Raw genomic sequence first — 24,750 nt, forward strand, 5'->3', positions numbered from 1 at the left:
TAACATTATCCCAGGGAAAGGGCAGGCAATGGGTAAGCATATGAAATGGTTGGTGTAAATGCTATGTCAGAAGACAGTGAGGCCAGAGATGGGGCAGAGGACCAATCATGGATAACTCTGCCTGCTAAATTAGGAGTTCAAAATACATTCTGAGAGATTGAAGCTATTATAAGTTGAGGGATGACCTTGAAAATATTTCATTAGGAAGAAGAATAACCGTATTTGAGTACTATATTAATCACTCTGTGGTTATGGAGGAAATAAGTGTACTTTGAAATAAGGAGAAGCTGGGAAGCTTCTAACCTGATTGAAATCTAAGCATTATGAGCCTGAATTAAATTCAGAATGCGATACTAAATCACAAGATATCAAGAAAGCAAGTACTAAGGAATTTAGTGAATAATTGCATTGGGGGAGGGTATATGAGATAGAGAGTGTAAAATGACTTCTGGATGTGGCTTGGGTACCAAGTGAATGATGATACCGTTCAAAGGGAAAAGAAAGTGCGGGGGAAAGGTGATGAGTTTCTTTTGAATGTTGCATCTGAGATAGTTGTGGGATGCCTAGGGAGTTGCTTAGCAGGCAAAGAAACCAGGGTATGGCATTTACCACAGAAATGTGGTTTTAGTTTTGTTTTCAGAGCCATGAAATTTTAAGTGATAGTTCCTGCTAATGGCTTATAAAAGGTCACCCAGGGAGGGTGTTTAAAGTTAGAAAAATAAAGGGATCAGAGCAATGAGAGAAGATAAAAGTACCCCATGAAGAATGCAGATACAATGCAACTCTTTTCCCAGACATGGAAAAAATTAAACTCCAATGCCCTAAAGAATCCACTGTATGTAATAATTTAGCTTCTCTCCTATACACCTAGAATGGTACTAATAATGTGTTTTCCATAAGAGAATTGAGAAAATAGTCCCTGAAGTCATATTCTGTATCCTGTGTCTCAGGTAAGGATCCCTGCTTAAGAAAGATTTCTGGAAAGTCTTTCGAAAGACAAAACCAGGAGACAGTAGTATTACAGGAAACAAGGAAAATGGTCAGTGGCAAATGCCACAAAGAGTTTGAGAAGGAAAGGGAAGGAAGTACCCACAGGACTTGAAAAACAGGAACAATTTAAATGTGTGGCTAGGGAGAGAGATATTACACTAGTAGAGGAGAACTGGCTTCTCGTGAACTGACTGTGATAAAAATGCTGAAAACCAGTATCTACTTTTAAAAAAAATACCATTAAGGGGAGGAAAGAAATCAGACTGTGGCTTATGAAAAATGTGGGATTGATATTTATATATTAAAGAAAAAGAGTAAGTATTATAGAGGTGGCAACTGAGGATAAGACCACAAAGTGGATGAGTGGCAGAACAAGGTTAGCAGGGAGCGATGGAGGATGGCACTGAAAGACAGACAAAGATATTACCCTTGACCTGTACAAAGAAGGTATCTTTCCTTGAGATAAGGGGGAAGGAACAAAGTTATATATATGGAAGGAGATAAGCTTGTAGATATCAAGAAAAGCAATTGATGGAGCTAGAATGATGGAATACATCTTCTCAGTGAAGTATTTGCTATCCACTGAGTGTAAAAAGAACATGATAAAGCCTGGGATTTTCAAGAAGAGGTAAAATTGTGTAAGAGTATGGAGGGCAACTAGAGAAAGGATATGACTTGGAACATGAGGAAGAAGAGCCAAGCTGCTGAAGGATCCACGTTAGAGTGAGAATCCCCAGAAAGAGTTATTACATAGATTGTCACAATGTGCTTGCACGGGGTACATGCAGTCACTGCCACACTCTCAGCCCACCTCTCTGAAATCAAAGACATGCATTTGCAGAAGAGCTGGCTAGGTTTAAAGCAACTATGCCTAGTTATGAAGGAAGTTGTTCCAAAAAGACGTTTAATGAAGATTCAACTTTCTAACTGAGCACCATCAGCACAGTTCTCTATCTTTCTTAGCTAACAAGCCCAGGAAAACTGGTTCTTCTCCAGTTAATGTTCTCAAAATGCACACTGTTTGGGAATATTATCCCTTTACCAGCCAGCCACACAAACTTAAAAGTAGCAATTTATTATTTCCATTGCTATCAATTTCAATAGGACCCTTGAGTTGAGAAGATTCAGTAGCTATTCAACCACATGCCAACATCTCTTTTCAACTTGGCCCCCAGTCTTAAGATGAAGCTGATGTTCTAGGCCTAGGACTAAAATGCAGTGGAAAGTATTTCTCCTATCTCCAGTACAGGTCTGAGGACTTCTGTCTTGAATTCATAGTATGCAGTACACTGTGACTTAAATGGAGAAATTTTATTCCATCAACCAATATGTTGACTCAATCAACGCTATTTATCCACTGCATGCCAAGTGTGATGCTAGAAGCTCAACAGGCACCCATGTATCAAACAGATATGGACCTTGCTATTGGGAATCTTTCAGTCTAATGTGAAGAAAGTCCATCTTACTGATGAGAAGATCATCAGTGAAGGGGTCATTAAGAGAAAGAGAAGGTCTCCATTGGAATGCTTGCACTGAGACTGTGAGCTGAAACTGATGTTCTAAAATTCCTTTACCCTGCTTTTGACAATATAAGTCAGAAAAAGTTAGAGGACCATGGAGGGTATCTTCATCCTTCCCACCCTGTACCAAATTTGAGGAGGTCTAAGCCAGGGGCTTCAATGATGTCTCCTTACATACTTAGAATGAGAATGGTATGTAAGAAAGTAAGAGACATAAGCTCCTACATTAGAAAAGACTGCAGAGATCAGTTTAATTCCGTTTTGGTGTTTAAATCCCCCATATAACATTCTCTCCGGAGAAAATAGCCACCCAGCCTCTGACTGAATACTTCCTGTAATGGGAAACCCACTACTCTAAGAACTACCTACTTATCTTTAAAAATCAGTTCTTTATGTTCGAATGGAATTCTGTCTTTCTGTGGCCCACTTAATCCCTAACCTTATGAAACACAGAAGCTTTAACCGTAGGTGATTGGTGGGTAGGGGATGTCATCTAATAAAATCATCAGCACAGTTCTTAATCCTGTGTTTACTTATACATATTTCCAGAAGGAGCCAAGACTATACATTCCCACTGCTAACACTGGGAGAGGAAGGAACATGCCAAAAAGCAGTCATTTGTAAAGGAAAGTGTGGAATTAGAGATAATCTAAGAGAAAAGAACAAGTGGTTCTCGTCAGTCTGTCAAGACGACAGACTTCATCTGTTTTGCGCCCAGCTCTGTCATTCACTGTCTCTCTCTCTTCTTTCCTATATTGAGTTCCTCACTCCGTCAACCATAATTTATTGTCTGCCTCCTCCATGCAAAGTGCTATGGTAAGGGCTCAGGACGAGGTCCATCACCTCACTATCCCAACCACTGCACATCTCAAGATTCCAGTTTGAAAGAGGAGGAAGTGAAAGTTGCGTTTAGATCTCAGATCTCTGCCATGTACTCTAGCTCAGTTTGCTAGTGTTCTGCATTGGAGAAAAATGATGCCTGCTTTCCATTCACCATAGATCCCAGTAACCATAACTCCCCTGGAAGCCAAGAGGAGTGAAAGACATGGCTCAGAATACAATGTAGACATTCCTGTGTCCCCTAAGCAAATTTCATGTGAGAATATCCCAAATCTATGTTCTTTATTAACAAAATTCTTTATAACTGGAGGTAGAGTTATTCTGAGATTGTACTATTGGAAGGTAAAGTAATTCTGAGTCTGCCACAATATCTCACTCCAATGTTTTTCTCAGCCCAGCTTCTCATAGATTTATATCTAGGGGGAAGACAAACACAGAAAGAATTCTCACTAAAAGTTCCGTAAGTCTCTGGGAGGCAAAGCTATAAACACCCCAATAGAAAGCTAAAGAAAGGGTGCATACGTCCCCACTTTTCCCCAGGGTCTTATATAGGGACAGCCCTTTGGACCGTAGTACAGTCACTGCACTGGCAGAAGTCTTTACTACTAAAGCAGAATCTACTAACAGAAGTGAGAACTGACTCCTGCAGTGGTCTTGGAGTCTGATGGAGCCTAGCGAGGACAGTGACACCACAGAGCTCCCTTAGAGGCTATGGGGATCCAAGGAAATATCAGGGCTTGGCAGGCAGTGGCCTGTCTCTGAGCACTAGGGGAACCAGTGAAGCAACTACCCCCAACCAATGACTATAGCAGAGCATCAACTATAAGTGTCACAGAGGGCATCAGGAAGGGGGAGATGGCAGATGCCAGGCAATAGCTGACCAGATTTGTTTGTTAGCACATATGGGACTCTCCCTGGGGACCCTCTGAAATAGCTTGAAGGGCCTTGCCATTAGCAGGTGCGGATGAAAGACTGCAATATGGGCTGTTACCAGTAATGATTCCTTCTGAAGAGAGCGTGAAGAGGGGTGGGGAAACCAAGACAACAAATACAACAGAATCACAGAATATGAGGCGGGGACAGGAACATAGGGATCACAGAGTGTGAAATCTTTATTGTTTAGACAGGCAAATTAAAACCCAGAAATGGTCAGGGATGGAAGCCAGTCCACACAGCTGAGGGCATAGCAGAACGAGGACCAGACTCTTGGCTAGCCCATGGCCCTCCCCACCCTGGGGTGGGTCCCACACCTCCAATTAGACTAACCTGTATTATTCTTGGTGATAAGAATGCTGGACCTGGTATCTGTAGATGCAAACTATGTGTGAATTGATGACTTAGACAGAGAAGCTGACTATTCATTTCTGTGTCTGCATTTTTAGCAGATCTTTAAAGGAACAGAGAGGGTGGAGACCAAAGGTCAGGAGGAGGTGATCTGTGCCAAGCATGCTGAAACTGGAGCCCTCTCTCTGCCCATCAGGTGGCTCCCCTGTCCTCCATGCATGGGGATTCTAGAACAGAAGGAGATGGGCCACAGGGCCACACATGTGGGCACATATGCATAGTGTGTATCATGTTTTTGTTGGTTTCTACATTTCCACAGATGTCTGTATGTTTCTGATAGACCAGGGAAGAAGCAGGGAAGATTATGGCCAAAGGGACAAGCCCTGTAGAGATAACGTCTGGGATGTTGGTAATAAAAAGGCAAGTGATAATGCTTCCCACCAATAGCCGCTAGCAAGCCTGAGCCACCACAACCATAAAACACGGGCGCCTGCCACAATCAGCTTGACACCAACTCACCCGCTCACAGCCTGCCTCCTGCATTGCTCTGCACCAAGCCACCTGCCGCAGAGGGGTCATGGGCTCCCCAGAGACTGCTCCCTGGTCCCGAGCCAGAACTGACTCCCTTCCTCCTCCTCACCACCAAGTGGAGAAAATGCCAGCCAAAATGGGAGGAAAAGAGTTAAACTGCACTGGCCTGTCACCTCTATGAGGTTTCCAGGACAACACCATGGAGATGGCAACATCTGCATTCCGTACCATCCATCTCCCAGGGTTGTATCCTTCCTCCCACCCCAAGGGCCCCCTCCATTATATCCCCTTGCCCAGTCCGGGGCCTCTGCTTTTCCAGGTCTGCTACCTAGCATGTCTGCACTCCTTCACTCTCCTCCAAAAGGAGCCACGGCAGCTGGGAATGACCCACAATACCGGGTTTTATATAACGCTTATAGAGGGCCAGGCACAACTTGCTAAGGGCATGACCTGCACTGACTTCTTTAACTCTCACATCAAATTCATGCTATAGACACCATTGCCAGGATGCTTGCTTTGCAAATCAAAAAAGCAAGACTAATTGTTACACAGAATGCACTCCTATATATAAAATGCACAACCCACAAGGACCTACTGTATAGCACAGGGAACTATATTCAATATTTTATAATTACCTATGAAGAAAAATAACTTGAAAAAGAATATAGATATGTTTCGCTGAATCACTGTGCTATATACCTGAAACTAACATATTATAAATGTACTATACTTTGGTAAAAAGAAAAAAAAAAGAGTATGATCCAAAAGTAAAGCCCCTGGCCAGAGCCCATGTGTTTAGCACCTTACTTGAGGTTTGCATTTTAACCAGGACCACCCACTTTGAGTTAGCAGGGATGTACTGCCCCAAAGGGCTTTTCTAACCCCTTAAAATCATCTGCTTGAATTATCTCAGCCCCTTGAATGAATTAAGGTTCTCAGCCAGGACCCACTTCCTTCCACAGAAAGGATTCCCCCACCTTTGTGGTAACCATACTAGGCTTTGTGCAACAGTTGGCACTTTTCTCATAAATTCTCCCATTCAATCCAAAACCGGCCCTGTGATGTGGACATAGGAGGGACTGGTCTCATATTAATGATGGGGAAAGAAGGGCTCGGCAGGTTGAAGGTGAAGAGGATTCACAGAGCTCATGAGCAATTCAGCCAGGGGTGGGTCAGGCTCTGAGATTCCTTATCACACTTCTCTCGGTCACTTCTCTCTCTCTTGGTTTGTGACCAAGAAGTTTCTTGAAATCCATTTGTGTGGTGATTGACTTGTGGGAAATCTTTACTTCTTCCTGGGTGAGGTCCTTGGACATAACCTGGATGTGACATGGCTAACAAAGGCCTCCCCCCCCCACCCCACCCCCAAGCCCTGGTGAATCAATCAGGACACCAGTGCAGTGAAGTGTTTCTGTTCTATTTGCCCCAGCCTCTACCCGGTGGGTGGAACAGGCAGAGAAGCAAGGGAAGGCTGCTCTTCTCAGAAAGAGAGCAATTTACAAGATGTCCTTAGAGGGAGGGAAGAACCACAATGCCTTCATTAAAAAGGAGATGTAAACAGCTGTCTAGCCTTTTGAAAACACTCCTAAACATCTCTGTTGGGACAAGAGATGGCAAAGAAAAAATGCAGCAAAAGGAAAGAACATTTAAATGAACAGGAGGCAGCTGTTCCAGGACAGGACGCTAGGATGTCAGTTAAGAGTTTCAGATGCCTTGGTGGTTTCCTCATGTCTAAAAAATAAAGTCCAAGAGCTACCGCTGGCTTCAAGACTCTCCCTTTCTTGTTCATAAGCTGCCTTTCCAGTTTTCTTTCCGACTATTCTCCTGCATGTAATCTAGACTACAACCAAAATGGACAACTATTCCCTGTACATATTCTAAGCCACGGGGGTCACATTCAGATGCCTAAAAGGTCCAGCCAGAAAAGTCATGGAGAAACGCCTGCTGGGAGTAAGTAAAATAATACACTAGGCATATTTTTAATGACTCCTGACCCTTAGAAAAACTATAGGGTGATAATGAGCCTGAGGCAAACTAGAACATTTCTGCTAATGGGGATAGAGATTTCCTAGCTCCAGCCAATCAAGGCCCAGCTTACACCTAACTTTACACCTCAAGGAATGAAAGCAAAGAACAAACTAAGCCAAAAGTTAGCATAAGGAAGGGAATTACACAAATCTAGAGTGGAAATAAATGAAAAACAGACTAAGAAGACAATAGAAAGATCAATGAAACTAAAAGCTGATTTTTTAAAAAACAACAAAATAGACAAGCTTTTATAGCTACCCAGAAAGTGGATTCAAATAAAAAATTTGAAATAAAAGAGGAATATGGGAAAAGAATTTGAAAAAGAATAGTTGTGTGTACATGTATAACTGAATCATTTTATTGTACAGCAGAATTATCACAACATTGTAAATCAACTATTCTTCAATAAAACTTTAAAAAATGAAAAAAGAGGAGATACTATAACTGATATAATATAAATGCAAAGAATCATAAGAGACTACTATGAACAATTCTATGCCAACAAATGGGACAACCAAGAAGAAATAAATTCTTATAAAAATAAAACCTATTAAGACTGAATCATGAAGAAATACAAAATCTGAATAGACCATTACCATTAAAGAGATTGGATCAGTAATAATCAAAAACCTCCCAACAAAACAAACCTAGGACCAGATGGCTTAGCTGATAAATTCAAATATTTAAAGAAGAATTACCAACTTTTCTCAAACTCTTCCAAAAAAAATGGAAGAGAAGGGAAAACTTCAAAATACATCTTTCAAGGCCAGCATTACAATAATACCAAAACCAAACAAAGGCACTACAAGAAAAGGAAACTACAGGCCAGGATCCATGATGAACATATATGTAAAAATCCTCAACAAAATATTAGCAAACTGAATTCAATAGTTCATTAAACGGATCAGACAACATGATCAAGTGAGATTTATTCCAGGGATCCAAGGATAGATCAACATTTGCAAACCAAAAACTGTGATATACCAACTCAGCAAAATAAAAGGTAAAAATTACATTGTATTAATGAATGCAGAAAAAACGTGTGATAAAATTCAACGTCCTTTCATAATAAAAACTCTAGAGAAATGGAGTATAGAATGAATATTCCTCAACATAGTAAAGATCATTTAGCCAACATCACACTCACAGTGAAAAGCAGAAAACTTTTCTTCTAAGGTCAGGAGCCAGGATGCTCATTCTTACCACCTTCATTCAATAGAGTACTGGAAATTGTAGCCAGGCATCTAGGCAAGAAAAACGAATAAAAGGCATCCAAATTGGAAAAGAAGAAATAAAAGTTTTTCTATTGTAGACAGCATGATATTATATATGAAAACCCTAAAGATTCACAAAAAAATTGTTATTACGAATGAACAACTTCAATAAAGTTGGAGGTTACAAGCTCAGCACATAAAAGTCAGTTGCATTTCTATATACTAACAACAAACTATCAAAAAGAAAATGGGGGGAGCCCACTTACAATAAAATAAAAAAGAATACAAATTTTAGGAATAAATTTAACCAAAGAGGTAAAAGCTCTATAACACTGAAAACAATAAGATATTGATGAAAGAAACTGAAGCAGAAACAAATAAATGAAAAGATATGCCATGTTCATTGTTTAGAAGAACTGATACTGTTTAAATGTTCATACTACTCAAAGAAACCTACAGATTCAATGCAGTCCCTATCAAAATTCCAATGGCATTTTTCACAGAAAGGAAAAAAAATCCTAAAATAAGTATGTAACTACAAAAGATCCTGTATAATGAAAGCAAAGTTGAGAAAGGACAAAGCTTGAGACATCCACGATTTCTGATTTTAAACTGTACTAAAAGCTGCAGTAATCAAAACAGTATAGTACTGGCATAAATTGCGACATAAATCAATGGAACAAAATAGCCACCCCAGAAATAAACCCAGACATATATAGTTGATCAATTTATGACAAAGGAGCCAAGAATATACAATGGGTAAAAGTTAGTCTCTTTAATAAATGATTTTGGAAAAATTGGATAACCTTATGCAGAGAAAGAAACTGGACCCCTATCTTACATCATACACAAAAACCACTTCAAAATGGATTAAAGATTTGAATGTAAGACCTGAAACCATGAAATTCCTAGACAGAGGGGGTAAGTGCCTTGACATCAGTTCTGGCAACAATTTTTTGGATGTGACCCCAAAAGCAAAAATAAACACATGGGACTACAACAAACTAAAAAGTTCCTGCACAACAGTGTGATTAAATATGGGCAGAGGAACTGAATCGACATTTTTACAAAGACATCCAGATGGTCAACAGGTACATGGAAAGGTGCTCAGCATCATGAATCATCAGGAAAACATACACCAAAGCCATGATGAGGTTATCACCTCACACCTGTTAGAATGGCCGTCATAAAAAGACAAAAGATAAGCACGTTTAGGGAAGAAAGTGGAGAAAAGGGAATGCTTGTGCACTGTTGTTGAATATATATACAATAGAGTGTTATTCAGCCCTGAAAAAGAGTACATCCTGTCATTTTGACATCACAGATGGAACTTGAAGGCATTATACTAAATGAAATGTCAGAGAAAAACAAGTACTGTATGATTTCACTTACATGTGGCATATAAAAAAGCCCAACTTATAGAAACAGAGACTGGAATGGTGGTTACCAGGGCTGGGAATGAGTGAGAAGGGGAGATATTGGTCAAAGAGTACAAACTATCCGTTATAACATAAGTAAATTCTGGGGACCAAATACGACATAGTGATTACAGTTAAGGATAGTCTATTAAGGAGTTAAGGAGTTCCTATTGTGGCACAGCAGAAACAAATCTGACTAGTATCCATGAGGATACAGGTTCAATCTTTGGCCTCGCTCGAGGGGTCAGGGATCCGGTGTTGCCATGAGCTGTGGTATAGGTTGCAGACATGGCCCGGATCCTACGTTGCTGTGGCTGTGGTATAGGCTGGCAGCTGTAGCTCCGATTCAACCTCTAGCTTGGGAACTTCCATATGCCTCAGGTGCATCCCTTAAAAAAAAAGTCTATTATATATCTAAAAGCTAGGAGAATCAACATTAAATATTCTTGCAATTATGGATGTGATACAGGTGTTAACTATGATATGGTGGTAATAATTTTGCAATAATAAATATATCAAATCAAGACATTGTACACTTTAAACTTACACATTGTTATATGTCACTTATATTTAAATAAATCTGGGGGAAAAAAAAGTCATAGCTGATCTTGAAGGCAAGCCTAGGCTCGCCAGAGGTTCTGAATGAAGAGAACTAAGCAAAGCAGATATCTATATGAAATCTAAAAATCAGAAGTAGGTAACAATTGCTCAAACATGCTACAGACTAAACAACACATTTCTGTGGGCCAAACCTAGCCTGACAGTGGCTAGTTTTAAGCCTTTATTCTAATGTCTTTATTTATTTACTCCTACTGCATAAAAGAGTAGGCCCTTTTCTGCTGCCTACTAAAACCCTACCCATTTATAACCTAAAAACATAGCACAAAGCCAAGAATAATGTCTCATGGTTGCATTTTTTTAAAAATAATATGTTAGAGGAAAGTGGTATAATACGTGGAAAGACACGTGTAGTGAATATGAGAGGTCTAACCATGTCTAATAGCTAATATCCTGAGAGAGAAACTAGTCACTGTGAGCAGGAAAGGCCAGCAGCCTGGTATAATGAAAAAGGGCAGCAGGGTCCTGTGTTAGAGGCACTGACACTTACTAGTTGTGTTACCCTAAGCATAATGCTTCATTCTCTGAGCCTATTTTTCTAAGCTTAAAAATGAGGACTGAGAGTGTCTACCTACCTACCTTCAAAGTTGCTGTGAGAACAAAATCACATTGAAAGTATATTAACACACCACCTGAACAGCTGCATGCAAATCAATGAAACTAGAACACACCCTCACACCACGTACGAAAATAAACTCAAAATGGCTGAAAGACTTAAATAGAAGACAAGACACCATCAAACTCCTGGAAGAGAACACAGGCAAAACATTCTCTGACATCAACCTTATGAATATTTTCTCAGGTCAGTCTCCCAAGGCAACAGAAATAAGAGCAAAAATAAACCAATGGGACCAAATCAAACGGACAAGCTCTTGCACAGCAAAAGAAACCAAAAAGACAACTTATAGAATGGGAGAAAATAGTTTCTAATGATGCAGCTGACAAGGGCTTAATCTCTAGAATATATATACAAGCAGCTTATACAACTCAACAGCAAAAAAGCCAACCACCCAATGGAAAAATGGGCAAAAGACCTGAATAGACAGTTCTCCAAGGAAGATATACAGATGGCCAACAAGCACATGAAGAAATGCTCAACATCGCTGATTATTAAAGAAATGTCAATCAAAACTACCATGAGATACCACCTCACACTAGTCAGAATGGCCATCATTAAGAAGTCCACAAATGCTGGAGGGGGTATGGAGAAAAGGGAACCCTCCTACAGTGTTGGTGGGAATGTAAGCTGGTACAACCACTATGGAGAACAGTATGGAGGTACCTTAGAAATCCATACATAGAACTACCATATGACCCAGCAATCCCACTATGGGCATATATCCGGACAAAACTCTACTTAAAAGAGACACATGCACCCACATGTTCATTGCAGCTCTATTCACAATAGCCAAGACACGGAAACAACCAAAATGTCCACAGACAGATGATTGGATTAGGGAGATGTGGTATATGTACACAGTGGAATACTACTAAGACATGAAAAAGAATGACATATTGCCATTTGCAGTAACATGGATGGAACTAGAGACTCTCATACTGAGTGAAGTAAGTCAGAAAGAGGAAGACAAATACCATATAATATCACTTTTATCTGGAATCTTATATACAGCACAAATGAACCTTTCCACAGAAAAGAAAATCATGGACTTGGAGAACAGCCTTGTGGTTGCCAAGAGGGAAGGGGTGGGAGTGGGAGTTAATAGATGTAGACTATTGCCTTTGGAATGGATAGCAATGAGATCCTGCTGTGTAGCACTGGGAACTATGTCTAGTCACTTATGATGGAGCATGATAATGTGAGAAAAAAGAATGTATACATGTATGTGTAACTGGGTCACCACGCTGTACAGCAGAAAAAAAAATGTATTGGGGAAATAACAATTGATTACAATAAAAAATAAAAAAAGAATGTACATTAACACACTGTCAAAATTGTAAGGTGATGTAAAAAATGTAAGGAATTACTACCAATATAACATTTTGAGGTTAATAAAAACGTACAAGAGGACTTCCCATTGTGTTGGGTCCTCAAGGACCCAACACTGTCTGTAAAAATGAGGGTTCGATCCTTGGCCTTGCTCAGTGTGTTAAGGGTGGTATAGGTTGCAGATGTGGCTCAGGTCCAGCGCTACCGTGGCTGTGGTGTAGGGGCAGATGCATCTCTGATTTGACCTCTGGCCCAGGAACTTCCATATGCTCCAGGTGTGGCCCTAAAAAGAAAAGAAAACATGAGACAAAAAGTTACAAATAAAGTAGCTTTTTAAAGTACATGCCTACTATCCATTTCTAGAACTTAGAAAATGCTATAAAAATTTTAAGACTGTATTTCCTTTTGGCCCAGAAATTCTGCTACTAAAAAAAAATAGCCTGAGGAAATAAATCATGCGTGATTCTGTTACTTAGCTACACCTATGTTTATTGTAGTACTGTTTGTAACAAACTACAAACAGACAAACCAAAAAATCAATCAGAAAATATTTTAAATGTTCAACTACAGAAGTATAGCTAAATATACCCTAGGATCTCCAAGAGCCAAATATCAGTAACCATTAAAAAGTCTAAGAAAAAGAATGTGTATAATACGTATGACTGGGTCACTATTCTGTACAGCAGAAATTGACACAACACTGTAAATCAACTGTACTCTAATAAAATAAATGAATTTTTTAGATGTCTAAGGCTATGTGTTATAGACTTTAAAACAGACTTTACCTGCTGCTTCAACATCCCCACCAAAGGGCTGTGAGTGCCGCGCCCAGGCAACAGAGTGTGCCAGTGTGAGAAGGCTGACCCCCACCAGCAGCCCTTTCTTATCCTCCCCCGACTGTGATTTAGTAGCAGTCAAACACACCCACAAAATCCTCTCACATCTTTTGCTTGTGTACTCCACCTCGGCCCACAGTAAACGCACTGGCCCACAGCTCTCTGCTTTCTCAGCTCCCCACCTGCTTGGCTGAGCCCCCTCCCCGGCGCTTCCCCCGTGTCACCCTCACGATGGCACAGTGACTCTCCAGGATTGTGACTATAACAAACTTGGTTTACCTTCACCTCTCCTCTCTCCTGTCTCGAGGCCATACCTGACTGACCATCTGGTGAAAGAATACAAAACAGACTATTCTGTGGGATGAAAAAAATATTTTAAAATGTGTTTTGAATGAAAAGAAAACAAAAACTGGCTCTAGAGTAGCACAATCCCTCTTGTATAACTGTATGTATATATTTGCATAATAAAATATTTTAAAATTATACACCCCAATGGTAACTAGGTATCTCAGCTGATGAAATCACAGGGAGGGGTTTGATTTTTCTTGCTTTGGTTTACTGTCTTTTTTTTTTCTAAATTGTCTAAAGAGATCAAGTTTAACTTTTGCCAGGCAAAGGAAAAGAGCCAAAATGGTAACTACCCCACCCTCAAAAGAATAAAATCCTACTCCTCCAAATGACATTTCAGGAACCATCTTTTCCCTAAGACTTTCAGAATCCCACCAGTTGGATGGCACACCTCTGTCACTAAATGCCCATTCCACTTAGGATCTATCCTAGGAAACGTTATCAGGGTTATTTGCAGACTTGTCTTAGCCCTCCACTTAAACACCTGGAGGATGCGCACCGTGCCTAGGGAGATCCTTGCATAAAAGAGACCATAAGTCTTACAGAAATGATTAATTAAAAGTGAGATTAAATAATTGCTTTCTCAAAGTACTTGCATTTTGAAGTTTCCCGTCCCTCAAGGACACACTCTGTCCTTGGCTAAGTAGATCAACATTATCATCACCATTACACTAATAACCAGCATTTATCTTGTACTCACTGTGTGCCAGACATGTATTTGCTTCTAATAAAACAACGTGATATGAAACGACCATTATTACACCCATTTTCGGTTGAAGAAACTCAGTCTCAGAGAGGTGAAGTAATTTGTTAAGGGGGCAGAGCTTAATGGACAGTGGATCTGGGATTTGAATGCATGTCTGTCTGGCTGGCTCTGCCTGACTTTTTTTTCTTCTTCTTCTTCTTTTTATGGCCACACCCATGGCATAGGGAAGTTCCCAGGCTAGGGGTTGAATCGGAGCTGCAGCTACTGGCCTACACCATACCACAGCAACACCAGATTCCAGCCACCTCTACAACCTAAGCCACAGCTTGTGGCAACACCAGATCCTTAACAACTGAGTGAGGCCAGGGATAGAACCTGCATCTTCACGGACATGTGTCGGATTCTTAACCACTAAGCCACTATGGGAACTCTGATCCCAAATCTTATAACCACCATACTCTCCTGCCCTGAACACCTTGGAGAACCTAAAGTGGTCATCCATGTGATCAGGTTACAAGTTAATAAAAAGTTAAGTGCTGAATTTTCCCTTATCACTCTCCATGAAATATTTGGAATAAGACTGTACAATGTCTTAAGTTCCCATTGAAGGAGAGGCATCAATTATTACTATCCCTATGAGAAGGAAATCACTTACTTAATAGCAGCGTGGTGCAGTGGCAAGTATATTGGCCTAGAAATCACTAAACCAGGGTAAAAGTTATGCCTCATCTTTGGGAGTTTGGCCACCAATTCAACTCCATCCATATGGGAAAAGGTTGGACTCAGGGGCTCCAAGGGTCCTTCTCTCTCAAGATAACCTCCTAATTATCTTAGCTTCCACTGTGCCCTCTCCAACCTATTCTCCATCCAGCAGCCAAACCAGGCATGTCACTTTCCTGCTTCAAATCCCCCTGTAGATGCCTCCACAGTCTGAATAAAAACAAAGACACTTAAAACGGCCTCTGTCTCCAACCTCTTGTCCCTTCATTCACTCCAAAAAAAGCCACATCATCTCTTTTCGGTCCCTCAGATGCAGGTCAGCTTTTGCTCGCATTGCTTATTCTTCCTGGGAACACCTCCCCTCACAACCAGCAAACCAAAATTGTATTCCAGGTGAACTCCTACCCATCTGTGAGACTTCCAAATAAAAACCCCTTCCTGAGAGAGGCCTTCCCAGTTCCTCCAGTCTGAAAATTCTCTTTTAGGACCCTATTTCTCTCCATAGTACCTGATGGTTTATCATTACGTTCCTTGTATGACTGTTTGCTTAAAGACTGTCCCCCACTCACATACTGAAGGTTGGGATATGGTCTGCTTGGTCTACCCAGCGTGTCCCTGCCTGACTTATAGTAGGTGCTCTACGCCCAGCAATTAACAGGTAAATAACTGTGTGATAATTGAAAGTTCCCAGAGCATATGGGGGAGAATGCCAGAGGGGGGAAATGGAATATAGGACTGGTCTAGGGTACAAAGAAGCAGTGCTGGCAAACAGAGTGTCTTGGCTTGTGTACTGAGAAAAAATAAGAGCAAGATACAATCCTGGGAAGGTCTTTGAGGTTCATTTGCAAAGCTGGGCCTGTGCCCTTTACAGAGCCCCTTGGTTGGATGTGTGTGTGTGCATGTGTGTGCGTGTGTGTGTGTTAGGAGTGAAGGCTAGATATTCACTATTCTGGCAGAGCTGAGTCCTTCCACCTCCTCCTGGCGCTGGCACCTGCCTGAGATTGGCATCTGAACCTCTGGAATGCAGTTGGTGTTGGCAGGCCATGCCTCCACATTGCATTTCAGCTCCTCTGTGCTGCCCTGCAGCCGTTGCAGGTTGCTGCACTGAATCTTGGCAGGATAAAGGTATCTCAATCCAACTATCTCTTTGCTGTGCCAGTGCTCACCCTGAGATGGGACCCACCAAATAATATCTGCTTGTTCTTGCTCTCACTGGTGTTAACAACACTATTTCAGTGTAGCCAGTGTGCTTGGCTTATCCATAACCCAGGGGTAGGTCAGCTGCAAGGGACAGATCAAAACCTTGGTCCTTCACTCTGACAACAGAAGGCCATCCTACGGTGAGGTCAACATTTGCTTGAAATATTCTTTGAACTTGAGAAAGTATTTAATGTTGTATGCAATTTTAACGGTCACTGGTCAAAGTTCTGTACAAATGTGCAAACTGTGAATGAATATGTACGTATTACTTACCAATTATTTGTCTGTATTGAATCTTAGTTTGTGTTTGGCCATTTTTAAAGCACTGTTGCCCTGCATAAGTCCTGTAAGGCCAGTAGGACATCGTATTAATTTCTTGGGGCTGCTGTAACAAATGACCACACACTTAGTGCTTAAAAAAAAAAAATGAATTTTCTCATAGTTCTGGAGGCCAACAGTCTGAAATCTGGCAGGGCCATGATCCCTTTGGGGCCTCTAGGAACACATCTGTTCCTTGCTGCTTCCAGCTTCTGGTGACTGCTTTCTCTGTATGTTCAATCGTCCTCTCCTTTCTCTTTTCTTTTTTTTTGGGGGGAGGGGGGGGTATCCTCACAGAAACATGCAAAATTCCCGGACCAGGGAAAAAACCCAGAGCCACAGTAGTGACCATGCCAAATCCTTAACCCACTGAGCCACCAGGGAAGTCCTCCTTCTCCTTTTTCTTATAAGGATATTTGTGATTGTATTTAGGATCCCTTGGATACTAGCATAATCTCATCTTCAAAGGATCCTTAAATTCATTACATCTGCAAAGACCCGTTTTTTCTAAATAAGGTAACATACACAGATTCTAAGAATGTGATGAGAATGTCTTCTGGGGGCGGGAGTGGGTGGCATTTTTCAGTCTACCATAGACATGGAAGATTGTTGCCATTTTATAGATTAGCAAACCAAGGTTGGAAAACCTACTCGTGGTCACAGAGCTAGTAACAAAGACAACGTGGAAATCAAATCTTGACACTGAACTCATACACTTCAGATCTATCATGTGGCCTCCTAAAGGGCCCTCTGAAAGGGAGAGAGAAGAAAAACTCTCCCCAGCTCACGGGGACAACTCAGTCCATGTTTGGAGTTCTGGGATATTCCCAGATAAACTCCAAGTCAAGCACTTGCCCAAGGCTACTTAATCTGTTGGTGACTGAGCCACCCCAGGAGCCAAACCTAGAAACAGACTGGATGGCAAAGATTCCTGGTTCTGCCACCTCAAAGGGCCATTCCTGCCACTGTCCTCCAACTGGCTTTCCCCCATCCATTCAAAGGGAGTAGGATCAATCAGAGAAGACTTGCTGGAAGCAACAAAACTGCAAGCCTAGAGATCCCACTGTGGCTCAACGGGTTAAGGAACCAACACAGTCTCTGTGAGGATACAGTTTTGATCTATGGCCTTGCTCAGTGGGTTAAGGATCTTGCGTTGCCCTGTGCTATTGTGTAGGTCGCAGATGCAGCTCAGTTCCCACCTTGCTGAGGCTGTGGTGTAGGCCAGCAGCTGTATGTAGCTCCAATTTGACCCCCAGTCTGAGAAATTCCATATGCAGTGAGTATGGCCCTAAAAAGCAAAAAAAAAAAAAAAAAAAAAAAAAAAAAGCAACAGATGTCTATGGGGAACCAGGGACCACAGTTTGGCACATACCTGAGAAAGGCTGAAACCTAAGGCCTAAGCAGGAAATAAGATTGGGCTGACTGGACCTAGAAGATTTCCATGAAGGTTCTGTAGGGAAAATGTGTGCTTCAACAGAAAACGCACCGTCCGTAGCATCCCCTCCCACCTTATCTGACCTGACTGGAGAAATTATCTTTATTCTGTAAATTGTAGATAACTGATAACAGTGCCAAATAATTCTTGTCTATAGACATGCAAATGAAGTCTGTCTGGTGGGAGAACAACCCTCCTCACCCTGTGAGGAAAAAAAAACTAGTTTTGTCTCCATTTGCAAATTCATTTGAAATATTCCTGTCTTCTAAATGCTCCTGTTCTTTGGATTCTCCCTTGAACTGACCGTAATATCACAGCTGTTTCCTCATTAAATGAGTTAAAATCTTGAACAAAATTTCATTTTTATTATCTGTGTGAAAATCATGATTTTATCTTTTATTTGTCTTTTGCTTTTAACAGTTCATAGGGGAGAGTCCTGAATGGCCAGAGCCACAAACCACCTTTAAACTCATCTGGTTCAATGTATTTCAGTGAAGAAGAAACTGAGGCTCAGAGAGGAGATAGGACTAGTCTGAGGATCCAGCGTCTGGGCTAGTACAGGCCTGGCTTAATAGACCCATAGACCTGGATTCATCCCTAATATGTGTGTGATTCTGGCAAGTCACTAACTTGAAAGAGCTTCAGTTTCCCCATCAAAGGACCTATCTCATATCACCTGCCCTGAGGGTGATGGCCACCACTGGGTTGCTCTGAGGGTCAAGTGAGATCACACATGTAAAGCAAGAAGAAGGAATTTCAACGAGAAGTGCTCGAAAAAGGTCAGATAACATAGTCCTGAGGTAGTAGGAGGACAGAAGCGTTGTGGCTGAGGTGACCCTCTGAAGTCAGTGAATTTTACATTTGTCTTTTAGGAAATTATCATGTCACTACTTCATCGTCACCATCATCTCTCTCTCTCCCAGTAGAAGGACAAATTTCTCAAAGGCAGAGATGACCACCTTCTCCTGAACAAACACTCTACATCTGTGGGCACTGAGCGAAGGGCTTTACATGCATCAGTTCATCTCATTCAATCCTCACAAGACCTAAGGGGATTGTAATATTATTTGGCTCCTAATGCAAAGACTCCTGGTTACCTGTTCAATATGCATTATCCCTTTCTTCCTTGCTAAGTAAACTCTAGTTTTATTAGGAGCTGCAAAAGATTCAGACAAAACATTGTCTCTCCACATCTTTTACCAGTAGGGAGGGTCACATAGCCAAGTCCTGGCTGTGAGACGTAAGAAGTATGTGAGCAGGGCCTCTTTTCTTCTTCTTTCTTTAAGACTGCTCTCACAGCATATGGAAGTTCCCCAGCTAGGAGCTAAAGCAGAGCTACACCACAGCCACACCAACACTGGATCCAAACCACACCTGTGACCTATGCCACAGCTTATGGCAATGTCAGATCCTTAAACCACTGAGCGAGACCAGGGGTTGAACCTATATACTCATGGAGACTACATCAGGTCTTTAACCCACTGAGCCACAACAGGAACTCCCATTAGCAGGGTTTCTGAGAAATATTCTTTAAAAGAGGACTGACTATGTTTCCTCTATGTTCCTGAAAAAAAAAAAAAAGGAAAGAAAAACTTGGATGTGATAGGTGGAGCTGAAGCATCCATATTGTGACCATGCCTTAAGAAGGAAGAAAGTGGTCCTGCACTAAGGATGGCAAAGAAAAGGACAGAGATCATGAGTCACGCTTAGATTAACTACCATTCAAACCCTGGTCAGCCTATTCAATGACCTCTTTAAGTGAGAGAAAAATAAAACCCTAGTTTGTTCAAGTCACTCTTTGGAGGATTTTCTTCTTCTTATGAGCTGAATGCAATCTCTAACTACACCTCCATTTTCCAGTTGAGAAAACTTAACCTCAGAGAACTAAATAGACAGCCTGAGGTCACACATTTAGTAAATGTAAGACCTGAGAGTGTCACCAGGTGGTCTTAACCATGTGGTCTCACTGTGGCCCTTACAGGACATAGGGTCCAATACGTTGAGCCCAACATACCTCTATTCATTGAGTGATTGATTTCACTTTGTAAAGCTAGCAAAACTTCATTATATTTCTCTTTTCTTGCAGCCTTCCATCTAAACCAGAATTCTCTGGGGATCATGACCATTAAAGAGAATATTATTAGGATCTGGAATGGGAAATAGGACCTCAATTACTCCATATGTGCATGGAACAGCTCAGACTAAGTGATCTCTAGAGCCTGAGTGTGACTGTAGAATATCAGCTCTGACAGTCAGCAATGCTAATGTCATAACAGAAAACAGTTTTGTAAGTCGCCAGGCAGGGAGTTGCTCTGAAGTCCCTGATTCCCACCCTGGTTCACTCAATGTATGAATCTCTTCTACAGCATCCTGTGATGGAATGCCCGCTCTTTGCTTATATTCTTCCAATTCTTTTAATCAGTTTTGAATCCCTAGCGCCCAGTGAGTCACTCAATATGTTTATCAAATGAACAAACAAACAACTGAATGATCCAATACAATAATACATCCAGATTTATTCAGGGACAGCTCTAAGCAAAAGGAAGTTCTACACCATACAACTTTGAAATTCACATTTAAAATAATTACATCAGTAGCAGCAATTACCACTTATCAAGTGATCATGAGATGCTAGGTGCTATACTAACGTCTTAACATGCACTTTCTCATGAAGCTGAAATTTGCCCACCAATGGTTTGAAACCCCTGGTCCTAATTCTAGCCCAGCATCTGCCCAGTGAGGCCTTGCTCTATACCTGGCATTATGCTACATACTTGACATAGCTTCTCTCATTTAATATCTGCAACACACCTATGAGGTAGATATCATCATCTCCATTTACTGACAAAGAAAGACTAAGGAGTTTAGACAACTAGGACAAGAAGGCAGTAAGTGGAAGTATCTGGATTAAAAACCAGGACTGTCAGAGTTCCCACTATGGCTCCATGGGTTAAGGACCCCATGTCTCTGTGAGGATGCAGGCCTCGCTCCGAGGGTTAAAGATCCCGTATTGCCTCAAACTGCAGCACAGATGCAGCTAGGATCTGGTGTTGCCATGACTGTGGTGTAGGTGCTAGCTGTAGCTTCAATTAGACTCCTGGCCCAAGAACTTCCATATGCTTCAGAGGCGGCCATCAAAAAGAAAAAAATAAAGTAAAAAATTAAAAAATAAAAACTAGGACTGTTAATGTAAAAGCGCATGTGCTTAATCACAATGGCGTGCCTCATCCCAGTGACTAAGAGGCCTTAGCACTTGGCTCTAATGGAGAAATACAACTAAGGATTCCAACTAAGGTGTACAAGAAGCCTGTGCTTTAAGACATCCCAGGGAGCAAAGTGTGAGCCGGAAAGGCTGGCAGTGAGAGCTATTCACTTTCAACCCTCCCAGCTGGCCTGAAGGTGCTAAATGAAGGCTCCAATTGGCTCCTGCCCAGGGTAGCCACACCTTCCCAACTCTCCACCTTGTAGGAGGTGGTGACAGAAAACCTGGAGCTGAACACAAGAATCCTGCCACACTGATACATATAACCCAACCAAGACCCACAGCCCCACTAGGGGCCAGAAACACGAGCCTGGCTCTGCCTCCACCTGGAAGCACTGAAGGCAACACACATTCGTGCCTAAAAGATCTTTTCACTTCTACCCAACTCTGGTTACACTTTACTGTTACATCAGATGAGTGGATCACAAACATTTTTGGCCCCAGATCTCCCTTACACTCTCTAAAATCACTGAAGATCCCAAAGAGCTTTGGTTTATGTAGATTATAGCTATAAATATTTACTGAATTATAAATTCAAATTGAGAACTGAAAAAAAAAATGTAATACAACCCAACAATAAAGCTATTAACAAAAATAACATATTTTTATGAAATGTAACTGTGTTTCCCAAAGTGCCCACACACAAAAATACTGGGAAGACAGGATTGTTTTACCTTTTCGCAAACTGCTTTAACATTTGGCTTAATAGAAAACAGCTGGACTCTTCTAGCTGCTTCTACATTTGGTCTCTTGTGATATTGTAGGTCCTATTTCCCCTGGAGTGCTCAACTGTACACTCATGAGGGAAGGGGAGTGAAAAAGTGATGAAAGTAGTTTGTGACTTCCCAGGCCATCCTGTGAGAATTTCTACCCTTTGAGAATTAATCCAAGCATATATCAGCTGGCTGTGCATGTTCTGCTACCACCTAGCCTTCTTTCTGAGCTTCTGGCCAGGCCCACCATCTTACTTGCAACCTTCTTATGAGGCATTTGCTGATTCTGCATTCCCCTACCCACATGCCAGGAAAATCCTCCACCTTCTTTGAATCCTAAAATTCCTTCGTTTTTACTTGTGCGTTAAACATCCCTTTCTAGCTTGTAAGGGGAGTCATCTGTGGTCACTTATTACCCTTCTACTCAATTCTAAAACAGAAATCACATCTCACTCAAAGGCACCTCTCTCAACTTAGATACAACACCCGGTAGGACATCCACAGGAAGAATTTATTTGGTTAATTTTATGCAAATGACAACCTGTAAAACTGAAAGCAGAGTAATAAAAGCATGAACTTACAGTCAGATGCACCTGGGTTCAGTTCTCTGCTCTTCCACTTCCTACCTGTGTGACTCAGAGCAAATTTCTGAACCTTTCAGCCTATTTCAACAACTGAAAAAAATGGAGCTCAAGAAGACAGTGGAATAGAAGGACTGGAGCTCACCTTCTCTCATAAAAACAACAAAATTACAACAAAATGCTGAACAACCTTCAACCCAATGGACTGGAAACTTTCAAAAAGATATCCTACTCCAGAAGACAAGATAAGGCCACATCAAGATGGCAGGAGAGGTGATTATGCAATATAAGCAACCCCATACCTGCCAGTTGGGCAGCTTATAGGCTGTAAAGTAATTGTCACAGAGACTCACCTACAGGAGTGAGAGTTCTGAGCCCCATGTCAGGTCCCCACATCTGGGGGATCTGGCATTGGGTGAAAGAGCCCCCAGAGCATCTGACACTGAGGGCCAGTGGGGCTTGTATGCAGGAGCTCCACGGGACTGGGGGAAATGGAGAACCCACTCTTGAAAGGTGCACACAGGATTTCATGTGCACTGGGTCCCAAGGTGAAGCAGAGGCCTCATAGGAATCTGGGTTGGACCTGACTGCAGTTCACGGAGGACCTCCTAGGAAAACAGGGGGTGACTCTGGCTCATTGTAGGGGAAGGACAGTGGAGGCAAAGTTCTCAGGAATATTCATCAGCATGTATTCCTCTAGAGGTGACTATTTTGGGAAAATCTGGTCCCACACAGAAGTGCTGAGAAACCCCAGGCCAACCAATAATCCAGGTGGGATCACAGCCCCACCAATCACTAAACAGGCTGCCTAAAGACCCCCAGGCACACAACCACCTCTAATCTCACCCAGAGACAAAGCCCCACCCACCAGAGGGATAGGAATCAGCCCCACCTACCAGTGGGCAGGCACCAGTCCCTCCCATCAGGAAGCCTACAGCAAGCCCCCATACTAATTTCAGCCACAAAGGGGGAAGATATCAGGAATAAGAGAGGCTACAACTTTACTGTCTGCAAAAAGAAGACCACACCAAAAACCTATAAAAAATGAAAAGGCAGAGAACTATAACTCAGATATGGGAAGAGATAATAGCTAAAAACTTTCCTAATATGGGAAAGCAACCACTCACTCAAATCCAGGAAACACAATGAGTACCATATAAAATAAACCCAAGGAGGAATACACTGAGACACATATTAATCAAATTGACCAAAATTAAAGACAAAGAGAAAATATTGAAAGCAGCTAGGGAAAAGAAACAGATAACATAAAGGGAACTCTGAAAAGGTTATTGACAGAGTTTTCAGCAGAAACTCTACAGGCCAGAAGGGAGTGGCATGATATACTTAATGTGAGGAAAGGAAAAAAACTCCAACCAAGATTACTTTACCCAGGAAGGCTCTCATTCAGATTTGAAGGAAAAAATCAAAAGCTTCACAGATAAGCAAAAGCTAAGAGAATTCAGCAACACCAAACCAGCTTTACAACAAATACTAAAGGAACTTCTCTAGGCAGGAAAGAAAAGGCCACAACTGGAAAGAAAAATACCAGAAATGACAAAGCTCATCAGCAAAGGTATATATATATAGTAAAGATATGAAATCATCCATGTACAATTATGCCACCAAAATCAGAAATCATGAGAAGAGGGGATTACAGATGCAGGACACTGGAGATGCACTTGCAATTAAGAGACCAACAACTTAAAACAATCTCATATAAATATAGACTCATATCAAAACTTCAGAATAACTGCAAACCAAAAATCTACAATTGATACACAAACAAATAAGAAAAATCAACTCAAATACAACACTAAAGGCAGTCATCAAATCAGAAGAGGAGAGAACAAGGGAAGAAAAAGAGAAACAAAAACAAATCCAAAGCAATTAATAAAATGGCAATAAGAACACACATATCGATAATTACCTTAAATGTTAATGGACTAAATGCCCCAACCAAAAGACTGGCTGAATGGATACAAAAAACAAGGTCCATATATACACTGTCTTCAAGAGACCCACTTCACTTCTAGGGACACATACAAATTGAAAGTGAGAAGATGGAAGAAAATATTCCATGCAAACAGGAATCAAAAGAAAGCTGGAGTAGCAATACTTATATCAGATAAAACAGACCTTAAAATAAGGAATATTATAACAGACAAAGAAGGACATTATGTAATGATCAAAGGATCAATCCAAGAGGAAGATATAACAATTGTAAATATATATGCACCCAA

General features: G+C 41.3%; 1 long non-coding RNA gene across 5 annotated transcripts in view; it reads right to left on the minus strand.

Annotated features, from left to right (window-relative positions):
* Nucleotides 1–24,750, minus strand: part of LOC110257249 (uncharacterized) — an 830,883-nt gene that overhangs the window by 550,173 nt on the left and 255,960 nt on the right. Inside the window, exon 7 of one of the 5 annotated variants that reach the window (XR_014831018.1) lies at nt 8,341–8,437. The exons of the other annotated variants lie outside the window; for them this stretch is intronic. This is a non-coding gene — a long non-coding RNA (uncharacterized LOC110257249). The remainder of the gene's footprint in view (nt 1–8,340; nt 8,438–24,750) is intronic. 5 annotated transcript variants of the gene reach the window in all.

The sequence above is a fragment of the Sus scrofa genome, chromosome 16, assembly GCF_054392235.1.
Source record: "Sus scrofa isolate SSC_HxYL_T2T_F1_AM1 chromosome 16, Sscrofa_HxYL_maternal_Yorkshire_Landrace_v2.0, whole genome shotgun sequence".
In the NCBI taxonomy this organism is placed as follows: Eukaryota; Metazoa; Chordata; class Mammalia; order Artiodactyla; family Suidae; genus Sus; species Sus scrofa.